Source organism: Fukomys damarensis, unplaced genomic scaffold (assembly GCF_012274545.1).
Source record: "Fukomys damarensis isolate Sample0158 unplaced genomic scaffold, DMR_v1.0_HiC HiC_scaffold_30, whole genome shotgun sequence".
Taxonomy (NCBI): Eukaryota; Metazoa; Chordata; class Mammalia; order Rodentia; family Bathyergidae; genus Fukomys; species Fukomys damarensis.
Window position 1 is genome coordinate 56,899,203 of NW_022900942.1, and position 12,187 is coordinate 56,911,389.

At 39.7% G+C, this 12,187-nt stretch overlaps 1 protein-coding gene across 2 annotated transcripts in view; it reads left to right on the forward strand.

Moving 5' to 3' along the window:
• Znf521 (zinc finger protein 521) overlaps positions 1–12,187 on the forward strand; it is a 271,829-nt gene that overhangs the window by 230,537 nt on the left and 29,105 nt on the right. The gene's annotated exons all lie outside the window — the stretch shown is intronic.

The window sequence follows — 12,187 nt, forward strand, 5'->3', positions numbered from 1 at the left end:
TAAATACATGTTAATATCATGAGCTGCTAGATTTTCTCCTGTCTTTCTAAGCTGAGGGATGTAATAAATCAAATATTGCAGATGACTCATTAAAATATGGCTCTAAGTTGAAATTTCACTATTTTCTTCCCCCTAACCTGGAGCTTGAAAGAAGATTTGAGCCCAGCTCTACCAGTAATTACGCATGTGTTACTGAGCACATGCGCAGTTCTTACAAGGATTTTGGGCACTTGGATCAATTCATGGTAGTGAGCAGATTAACTGAGAATTGATTCATATAGACCTCCCCTATATACATTCTAAAAATTATAAAAGATGATCTAGGTGTAGTTATTATATTTATAATCACCATCAGCAAAGATAAAAGGAAGGAAATGTACCCTCCCAGTAAATTAGCAGGGATAAGAGCCCTTTTGGGGAGGAAAGGGAGGAGCCTGAGTTGGACTTGTGTGAACAGTTCCTTCAGCTAGTTGTGCTGAGAAGTGGAGTTGGCCTGAGCACGAAGCTTAATCTTTTGTGGTAGATGAGATCATATTTAGACCTAATCGAGTGAGCTAAGGCCATAGTGAGTACTTAGATTTGGAATTTCCCCATCTGTTATCACTTTAACACAAAATTTCTAACACTCATTTAAAAGGAGCAGGGCTCACATTCTAGGTCCTATGTGTCACTTGGCTGCATCCTCCTTTTTGTCCTGAGCTTTCTTTTTAAGAAGTGTGCCCCTGTCTGGTTGTGTGTGCTTAACATAACGGGTTCTGAGTGGACTCCTTGGGCCAGCAAGGTACCAATCTATTCATTATCAGTCAGGTGCTCTCCTACTGAGAGGCCTGCAGTTATATCTACTTCTCTCAGACTGTTTTGTTTTTCATTCTTTGAAGCAGTCTGGAAAAATATTTAATTAAGGAAAGTTCGCTTCCCATTCATGAAAAGAGTGTTTATTTTGTTACTGGGAATTTCTTGTCTGAGTGTAAGTATTTACATACACTTGGTTATAGTGATTGGTTGAAAGAATACTAAAAATATTTAGTCCAATTTATCCTTGTCACATATTCATACAACGCTAATCTATATTTACCTGTTCTTACTTTAATTTTTGAATCATCTTACCTCCAATGTTCAGATCAAATCCGATCACAGCTTGCCTGCTTTGTCCAACAATCACTATGCCCCAAAGTCATATAAAGTGTTTGCTTTTCTCCAGATTGTCCAACATAAAAATTCTCATGCTAATCTGTCTTTAAGAAAGCAAGTATTGCTTCTGCTTTTCAGCAGCAAACAAAAAGTGAGAGACCCAAACAACACTACTGGTATCTTTTTATGCCCAACTCCTGTGTTGTTCTGAAACTGATAAGTGAATTAAACATGATCTGTTTTCAGCCAGAATATCAACTACACAGTTGTGTGTGTCACCTTGGATTCTTAAAGACAGCACTGGAATTCCGTGCTGATTGCAACACATACCATGCAGGTGAAGCAGAGCCTTTAAATACATAAAATGTTTAAGGCCATCAGTAGATATTTTAGTGACATTTTCTCAATAGATCTCCTTTTGTGCGAGGAGATTCATTATTGTTCATCATTATATTGATGCAGTATACAATGTTTAAATTTTTAAAACTCTTCTTGAATGAGCTGGTTCAGGTTTTACAAAAATTGTCATAAAGATAGGGGATTAAATATTTATTGTGCCCAAAGCATCATTCTAATTTGGCGTTATAGTCTTAGAAATGTTTAATAGCTTTGCAGAAGGTAATATAAGGAATTAGTATCTCAGAAAGATCTATCTATAATTATTATGTCTCATTCTTCATTTAACAGACACACTTATTAGCTAGTCCGTGGTTTTTGTTAGGCCATATTTCATAATTTTTAGCTTTGGTTTTGACCTAACAAAACACTTAGTCATTAACTTTTCCACTACCCTTCAAAACTCAGTGAAAGTGAGGCAAACCTTTCTTGTGTAAATCTATTGTCCTTCTTTCCTTCTGCCTTTCTTCTTCCTCTGCCCTCCTTCCCTCTTCCCGTTGCACTGGATAACAGCTCCCTGACATCGCTCTTGACTGACAGAAAGAGGCAGAAGGAAAAAGAAATGAGTATGATTCATTGGTGTGCCAGTAACATCTTGGCTTCAGCATAGAGAGTCTAAGTGTGCTGGTGTATCCAGAATGATGCCCGAGAGAGAAAAGCAAGTTAGGAACACAGTGAGTTAACCTATTTTCCATGTAGACTGTGAGTGACCTTCTTACTAAACAACGCACTTTGGGAAACGCATACAGTCTCAGTATTTTTGCAGGTACTCAATTTAGAACCTTAACAGGAAATGCTTGAGAAACTTAAAGAAGTATCATTAACTATAGGCAGACTAGAATTAGATCAGTCTTGGTTTCTGCAGAATTTAATTCCATGAAAGAGCACTTCAGCCCAGGCTCCAGAGTTTCAGGTGGCGTTTTCACTAAATGTTTGGGTTACTGCCAATGAGAGAAAGCACCAGTGCTCTATCACAGCATCACAGATTGTACAATCAGGAAAGTTTTTCTGGTTCAACAGCTCAAACCAAAGTGTCGGTAACTAGAAGGTACACCCTTCTGGAGAATCTGGACGTAGGGAGAAATTTACTTTCCCTTACCAAAATTTTCTAGTTTTCTAGAGGGTGCTGTATATATTAGCTAATGTTTTGCTTTCACGGAGGAGGAAGAAAACATTCCTTTGGGGACAGAGACTTGACTAATCGTGGCTCAGGACAGAGTGTGAAAGGTGGACTGGAATATATTCAAGCCTGCCAGATTGATCGGGTGGCATGGAAATATACACAGCTCCTTGTATATCAAACTAGAAAATAATCACTTTTTAATTGACAGCTTAAACTGTTATATTCAAGGATGAGAAAAGAATTGTTTTGAAGGGTTTGGTGGGCCAAGGTAGTCCAGGATTCGGGAAGCTTGAATTCTCACACTGGTGATAGCCTTTGGGGCATGGTATTTAATAACTCTGGTCTTTGATTGTCTCATCTTTAAAGAAGACCATAGTTAGATTGTCCCCCGACCCATTTTTCAGCTTTATCTAAAGCTCCCAGGTTTAACCAAAGAGATTTTTCTGATACACTTCTCTAATTTATTGCTTCTCCAACATTTTACTTGGAAGATAAAAAGAACCTGAAAATGTTCTGGGATCTTTAGAAATACTTGAGCCAATAAATATGGTATGCGAAGTCTTTATTAGAATATTTCTTAGTAAATGGGTAATGCCCAATAATGGTCAGCCAGGTCTCACATACCTTCACAATCGCATTTTCTATAGCACATTTCCCAGTTTTTCGAACATTGAGAGAAGTGTTATTTGTTTTTGGAGGGATGCTAATCGCATTAGAGTAGTTTTATGTCATCCTCTATTTCTCCTTGCGCGTAACACCCTTATCCAAAATACAGCCTAAAAGAAGGCACTGCGTGTGGATTCACACGCTGGACACCCACTTTTCTTTTAAATGTCTTGGTGCAGTTATTTTCCTTTGCTAATATATTTTGACACCTCGTAGTTGTAACCTGCTGTTCTCTTTAATTGCTTATTGTTATTAATTATATAATGGTAAAGTAGTTGGCTGCTTGAGCCACTTGGCTGTAAAGAAATTCATTTATCATTATTGCTGTTGGAGCTACAGAAAATTGCCAGCATTCTGCCCAGAGATGAATGTCTTCAAGATCACATCCAGTAAAAATCTGAACATGGGTCAAATCTCTAAGTGTTTTCTCTCTGCTGCTACCCCTTGCCTCTTCTAGTCTGTGCTGTACCTTTGTTCGCTCTCGCTATTCGTTGTTGTTGCTGTTGTTCTCAGTCCTTGACTTGCTGTCCTTTTGGTGAAGTTTATGTATTACTCTGTGCACTCCACCCAGGGGCCTATTGGATTAATAATCTTTATGTTTCCTCCCCGCATTTCTAACTGTAAATTTTCCATATTAGTATTTCTTCGTAGCACTCTTCCTGCCTGTACAGCTTTGGTATGTGCACATTTCATTGTAAATAATTAAAACAGACTGGACATCACTTAAAGCCCACCTTTTCCTAAAATGGATTATTAGGCCCCTAGAAAGAACTGTAAGACCCCCTACTCACACAATAAGTAACTGAGTGCATTCAGACTCCCCTCCTGGAAAGTGGCCAGTCCACTGAAAGAGAGAATGAAGGAATGAGGCTCAGATGCTGTCATCCGGATGTACACGTGCACACAGCCAGCTGCTCCTGGGGGCTGCAGTTCCTTTAGATCTGGGCTTAATTTAGAATATGTGACCCCACAGCTGCATGTGCCAGGGAGCAGCTAGGCCAGAGTGCCCCTCCGCCTCCTGGCAGTCTGACATTAAATTCACACTAGTTAAGCCAACTTAAATTGAGCCTCCTTGAACCTTCCTAAATAAAACTAGTGGCCTTAATTACAATCAGGCAATTTAAAGGTTATGGAGCTCTAACTAGTACTGCAGTATATCACTTTAATAATGCAGAGGAAAATTTCTCTAAGGGGTGCAACGTTTGATGAGAAGAATTCAAGTTTCATGGCACATTTTCCAACAAACTGTTTTTAGAAAGCTTACTGCACTTATGATGACATTGTATCTTTTTTTTTTATTCTTCAAGGCCAAATTGTTAAGGTCACAACAATGGAACAATAAAAATATGACTTATTTGCAAATAACAGGCAGTATGGTGATTTCTGAATTGGTGCCTAATAGTTTTTCTTAGTATCACCACTGCGTGAAAAGGAGGATGCCAGAGTCCCTCGGGAATCAGGGGGATTCTTGTCCTCCTTCTACCCTCACACGCCTTTTCAGATATGATTTGTGCTTTTTGGCGAGTTCAGATTCTAAGCACCACAGTTTAGGAGAAAAGATAGCAGGTCCCCGATAAGTAATCAATCATATAGTTTCTGATACAGATAATTAGCTTTGAAAATGCCCAACTAAATTTCACCTTAAACCCATGCTTGTCAATGCCCATAATATTTGCAGAAGGCGTCGAACTCCACTCTGTTTCTTTTGCTTATTTGATTTGTATTTCTTGTTTGATCATCAGCAGTAGCTGGGTATGCTGTCTAACAAGGATAAACAGCGTTCCGTGTTCGGAGACTTTCTCCTTCAGATAGCTAGTGGCTGTGTGCCAAGCAGAAGATTAAAAATGAAAAGAAAAGGCCCTGACCCATGCCTTGAACTTGGCACGGCAAAAGGAAAACGTGCCTGGTGAACGCTGGGTCCCATCCACGCCGCTGTTGCTGGCCCCCCGCTGTGTGGAATTCATATTGACTATCACACCGTCTCGATTCTCAAAGATATTTCCCCAACAGATTTAACTTTAAGGCAGGTTACATTTAGTCTATGCAGAATGAACTGTCTGCTTTCTATTTTACCCATTTGTGTGTGTGTGTGTGTGTGTGTGTGTGTGTGTGTGTTTTACTTTTCCTTTTGTACAGTACTAGAAGATAAATACACCTAGACTTCCTCCAGTGTCCAAAGTCCCAGATGTAAGGATATTAGTATAGGTACTTCATATCAAATGAGATAAAGCAAAGAGTATAGTAAACACACATCTGACTTTACCAATTAATTAAATGACTGAAACCTTATAAGAATATAAACTTTAGAATAATTGTTTATGGGTCATGGATGTATGATGGAGAGACTTCTCTATGAGTTGGGACAAAAAAAAGGCAGTTAGTTATTGCTTCTCTTGTCTGGTGCCATTTTGTATTTGACACAGAAAATGCATAATAACATTTTTCCTCTTGAATGAAGGGGTAAATTTTGGCTCAGTTGTTCCTTGAGACAAGCTGATCAATTAGACAGTTATTTAGTTAATGTTCTGTTTGCCAGAGCGTTTTTATCTCCTTCAAGAAGTAATTCAGCCAAGCAGTGCAAGGTGAATTTGGCTAAATTTATGTTACATGTATAGGGTTTAATGTACAAGGAATGAAACAAACTTTTGAAACTCAAATGGCAAACAATAAATATTGTTTTAATGTCAGTCTGGGCATTTTCTTCTAGTGAAATCAGATGTAGTGCTAGCTAACTGTGTATTTCTCTGGAAGCCAATAAATGTTTTATTGAGTCCCAGCTATGAGCCATGTACTGTTGTAGGTACCTGGCCTGTGTCACTGAACAAAACACAAATTTTCTTGCCCTCCTGAAGCTTGGAGACTAGCAAGAAGTGATAAATGACCCCTAGTTTAGTCCTTCATGCTACCTTAGTATGAAGGTGCCCTGTGCTGCCACCCACTGCTCTTAATTAGTGAAGGCAGAATCTTCATGCAGACCTGAGTGAGGAAGATGCCATTTCCGGTCATGCTGCACATTGAGCCCACTACGCAAAATGCAGCTCAGTGCTGCATCTCACCTGTGTGTGCTCACAAACATTGTTAAGAAAGAGAACAGATAAGTACTAAAGTTCAGGTGACAAAAAGCTTCTTGCAAAAATGAAGGTTTCCTTTCCCATTCCCCAGTGAGTATAAACAAGGGGACACTGGGTCCCTTTCAAGGGAACACAGTGGCACAGAGTGAAATCAATACTTTATACAAAAAGCTAAATGCTTAAGAGCAAAAGTGTCTGTTTTCTGGAGCATGTATTTCAGATTTAGTTGATCTCAATACTCATTCCCACCCTTGCCTTTCCCAGCACTGCAAATATTTTTAGACTACTTTCTTCATTTCTTAGTTAAGAATGTGTTTTTCCCTGGATGGAGGGGTACTCAATATGTTTTTATCAGCATGCTTCCATTGACTTTCTTTCTAATTATAGCATCTGAGGTTTAAAAAATTAAATTACCTTTAAAGCCGTTTACTAGAACTATGTGTTTTCACCATGACTTCAACTCCAAGGCCCACAGTTTTACTCCCAAAGAGAAGAAAGAACTGGAAATGCTGGGATACTGGTCAGATCTGAAAGGCATCTTAGCCTGTCTGTTTATTCCTGTTCCCCACCTGTGCCAAAGAAAAACACGGCTGAGTCCCCACAGTTGGAGGAAAGCCACCATTTTGGTGGATTATTTGTTTTATTCTTTACTGTTTGAACAACATTCCAATGTTTTCTCCATGAGAATATTCTAATAGTTATTTCAAATCACTGATAATAATAGCCAAGGCATTGGATGATATTATATCTCAGAGCATCTAAAATCCCAGTGTCTGCCTCTCCCATTCCTACCCACCTGGACCTCCTGCTAGTTTCCAAGCTGCTGATGTTTATGGGGCTCTAGGCAGCCCCTGGGCTCTTTAAAATCTGCTGGGTACCATGCAGCTTACCCCAGTTGAATCATTTCCTGCTTTAGCCCTGCTGATAAGGAGAAGTTCAAGATAGGAAATAACTGTCATTATCAGTGATTTTACATATCAAGTCCAAAAGCGTTGCAGTTGTGAAAAAAATAATAATAATCAAGCTAAATGTACATTTACACCTTGTAGATCTCCTTGAAGTTGAGTCTTGGCTTAGGCACACAAGATGTGCATCATTTGTTTGTGTGTGAGTTACTTGCTTTGTGCATGGAGAGTCAAAGTCTAGGTTGCTGGTGCTCCTTTGTTCAGCGACCTCTTTTCACTGTTCTGAAAGTCTTGTGCTTGCGTCTCGTGTCCCTCCCTCAGATGGCGTAGCAATCCCGACAGGGGCAGACACCTCCATATTGCCAGGAAGAAAACTCCAAGACGGTGCCAGGGCCCATTTCGGGCCACGTTCATTTTCACCCTAAACTGCTCCAAAGAATGAAGGCAGAACTTTTTAACTGGTCTAGAAAAAGGGTTTGGGAAATAGCAGGACTCTCAGATTCTGCCTTACTTCGGGGGTTTAGTGACTAATCTACTGGCAGACTTTGAAACCTAAGTCATATTCTCCACTGCCAAATTAGCACCTCCGTGTGTTTATATTACAGTTGTGAAATATGTGCCATATATAACACAACAAATTACGGTGGCCAGAGTGCCGCGGACCTAGAAAGAATGGGCTGGCTGTGTGCATGGCAAATTACAGCCCAGGCTGCCTATTTTTCTACCCCTGATTTCCAGAGTGAGCCAGCATAGCCGAGGGCTGAGTTTTGTCATGTATAGTTTGGCTTTGTTACTCCTCAGACCCCTGGCTTATAAATGTGTGCTTGGAAATTAACTCAGGGAGGAGGAGAAGCAAAGTAAAGCATGGAGGAGTTGGGAATTGGTTTAGGGCATAGTTTTCTTGGATTTAAAAAAAAATATATGTAAGGCTATAGTGCTACATATATTCGAACTGAAAAAATTACAACTGCAGGGCATTTGATTCCTCTGCTTGGATTCGGGGGCAGAGTTGACTCCCACTCGGGTCAGAGCTTTTAAGTATGGCCCCTGCCACATGAGGATGGACCAGGAGGGTTTATATCTGTGGACCTCAGCCTATAGATTTATGCCGGGGAAGAGGCTGGAGGACCCTTCTGGCCAGTCTCGAGGGGAAGTGAGAGAAGGAGTTCTACGTATAAACTGTTACAAATTGGTCCTCAGTAATGGCTGCAGTGTTGATCAGGCAGTATAAGGGGCCCCCAGTGATCCCTAAGATAACAGCTGCATGTAAGTCAACTACTGAATATTTGCTTGTGGCTGCTCTAGATTTCTGTTCTTATTGAAGGGAAAGGAGTGTAAGCATGGGACACAGTCTGGAGGCTGCTGACAGGGTTTCTCTTGTTCAAAGCGTATATTGAAATATCAGTGTCTTGTGTTAAACCCACAGGTGCACATTGGAGTTCATAGCTTGAATTGTTCTTGAGCAGCCAAATAAATGATAGCTGTTACTGCTTTGGCTATCAAACAGGCTGATTAACTGTTCCTTATGTCCAGGTTGGGGACCTTGTAAAGAGAAATGACAGTGCACCTTTGAGCGGGTGTTGGACCAGCAGGTCATCTCCTTAGAGCACAGGTTTTGGCAGTAACTGTCACGTTTCCCACCCAGGCAGTGAAGTTGTAGTCTGATCCTGTATGCAGACTCTCTCCTTTGAAACGTTTAAAACTAGAGTAAACATTTACCTGAGCATGACTCTCTTTTATGTAGCCTCGAATGCCTGTTTACATTTATGTTCATACTGAAATGAGGATTAACAAATGGAAATAATTATTTGAGCTGAAATTTCGGTACAAGTGAAATTATTTCTCAGTTATGCTCAAACCACCTTCGGCCGTGCCTCGGAGTGGATGATGAGGACAGGAAGTTGTTGGCTTCCAGCCTGCTCTTGGTAGTGAGGGCTCCACTCTGACACTGGATCCCCAGTCCTGGGCAAGACGCATGGCCACTGGTCACTGTGTAGATGAGAGAGAAATGTGTGTGCTCTGGGAAGATACAGGCTTGTCATGACAGCCCCTCCGTCTTCTCATCCAACCAGATACTTTGCATTCTGGTCTTTTCTTGCCTTTTCCTTGGGCTAACTCTTTAGCTCTTATCTCCATATGTATTTGGCTACGATGTTTTAATGTGAAAAACTGGCATTTATCTAAACTCCATAATATTACTCACCGCCTGACTTTCTGTGAGGCTTTTCGGCTATCAAACTTGGGTGTTGCCATCAATCCTTATTAGTAAGGTATAGAAATAATTGGCTTTCTGTTCTCTCCCTCCCCCACTCAATTTCTTCCTACCACCCTTTCTCCTTCTACCTTTCCATCTCTATCTGTGTGTGTGTTTTAATTCAAAGTAACCTAAAGAGGCCAACTGCTTATTTTTGAAAGTCTGGAGAGTATTGATAAACAAAAAGAGAAAGAAAAATCTAGAAGTTTCATCCGAAGATCCCATCTATAACTCTTCATTGAAAAAAAAAAAAAAAGGACTGCACCAGCCTATTATATCCTTAATGGAATATTGTAATGGTTATTAAATCAATTGACTTTGAATCTCTTTTTAATAAATGAGGCAGACTGTATTATCCAATTACTGTCAGCTGCTACCTTTCCGGAGAGCAGAAATGGTTATTTTGATTGAATTTTTGAGCTTTTTGGCACCTTTAGGAAGAAGCAGTGGGGAGACAAGGTTCAAGTTGTGGCTTCAGGGCAACATCCCAAGCCTAAGCCTTGGGTTCCCTTGAAATTGGAAGTGTTGATGGTCTCACCTAATGATCGTCAGCTTTGAAAGGAAATGGAGTTTAACTCAGCCAGATCCCTCGTTCTAGGGGTCTTAGAAAGGCTTTGAAAGTTGAGATGCTGCTGTTAGTCACACGAGGTGAATATAGAATCCACGAGAGCAGAGGTAAACAGATTCTAAGTAAGGACGCACCTTGGAAATTCGAATTATACAGAAGTTTCATAAGGTATCTGTTATTACGTATGCCCCCTCCCTTCCATTAAAAAATATAGAATGAATTATTTAGCCAGTCATGAAAATATTTTGTGTCTCCCACCTTTCTTTCTCATTCCACATTTGGCCCTGCAGCGATAAGCAAGTGTGAGGATGGAGGAATAGGGGACCACAGTGGGAGAACGAGGCAGTGTGTTCGGTGTCTACGTAGGGGCTCTGTGGCTTTTGTTTATCTTATGGTTTGCTGTGTGACAGTTGAGATGTATTTTCTCTTCTCATCAAATACCTGGGAGATCAGTTTATTGGAAAGACCTCATCAGGTAATTTACAAATAAAAGGCAGGTAGAACCTCCAGTATTTTCTTAATCTTACAGTGGACTTTTAAGCTGCAAAAATAGCTCTAAAAATACTGGATGCCATCATTATCATCTGCATAACTCTGGGCATCCACAAATAAAGGGCAGAAGACCTGACAAGTCTGTGCCAAAAGTCTGTAAACACCACTATGACTGTGTGTTCTCTTTTCATGAATCACCTGACTAAATCTGGCTTATTTAACATTTTGGAAAGCAACATCTCTTTTCTTTGGGTAGGAAATAAATACAAATTGAAAAAGCCATTTTTTCTTGTCTGTATACACATATATCTTATTTGTTTTTCCTCCTTTTTCCAAACAAAACACTTCCAATAAAGGAGGAGGATGTCGTATTCAAGACTATTCTAACATGCATAGTTCCCTTTCCATGCACAGGTCTGCATATGTTTCTTTGAGACTATTACAGTTTTAAGAACTCTGGAACAAATGTGTACTAGCTCACATCCATAGGCTATATCTTGGTTTGTGTGCAGAACAAATATAAATTTTATTGATTGTTATTTTAATTGTGCATTCTGTGAGGTTCAGCATGAGAATAAAACATACAATTTTAAAATGACATTAAAACCCTCAGTTACCTTCTGGCAGTCTAAAATAAGAGGTGTAACCATTGAAGAAATGGTCAGCTTTACACTGGCAAGTGTTTCTGACAATCTTAACTTGCTAATCCAATTCCTTACCATAAATAGTGTTGCTTGTGTTTCTTCATGACTAAAATTTGGAAATTTTGGGTGACTTTAGGAATTTTTTTTTATAAAGAAAGGAACAACTTTTTTAAAAGGGGAAAATACACTTGATCTTATATAATCCCTAAAGCCTTTTGTATAACCCCTTGTCATATCGATAGGCACAGTTAAACTCCCTCTTACATAATTATAATCAAGGAATTTACTGTGCCACCCAAATACAGAGTAGGTTTTTATGTCTTGTGAAATGTAGATAGTACTGGGTGGCTTAATTAGTGCTTTGCTTCTCTCTCTCTCTCTCTCTCTCTCTCTCTCTCACTTTTTTAAACAAATTCTAGTCCTCTGCTTCTAAAGACTCATACTTGTGTGAGAAGAAAGATTAGGAATACAAATAGAGTGATTTTACTCCTAGTTAGCTAATAATAACTCACTTTGTACTTGAGACTTTGTATTGCCAATAGTATCAGCTGGCAAAGGACTTACACAAGACTGTTGTCTTCGAATGGAAGGAAATAACTCCAGAGACTGGTTGCCCCCATGGTGTGATTATGTTTTACAGATGTTCCTTAGGAGTATTTTAAATTACTGCAAATAAGAGATGGTAAAATATGACTTGGTAATGAGCCAGGGTAAAGTGAAGCCTCTCCCTCACATTCTTCTGGACAAGTAGTCTTGGAAGTATGAGGAAGACAACATAAGCTACCAGTTAAGATCACAGACCTTGGTCTCTGATCCCAGACTACATTTAAATTATGGGGGGGGTCTTGCAATTATTAGCAGTTGTGTCTCAGGGAAAAGTTATTCAAACACTCTGGGCCTCACTCATCTCATCTGTAAAATGGGTCTAATAATAGTA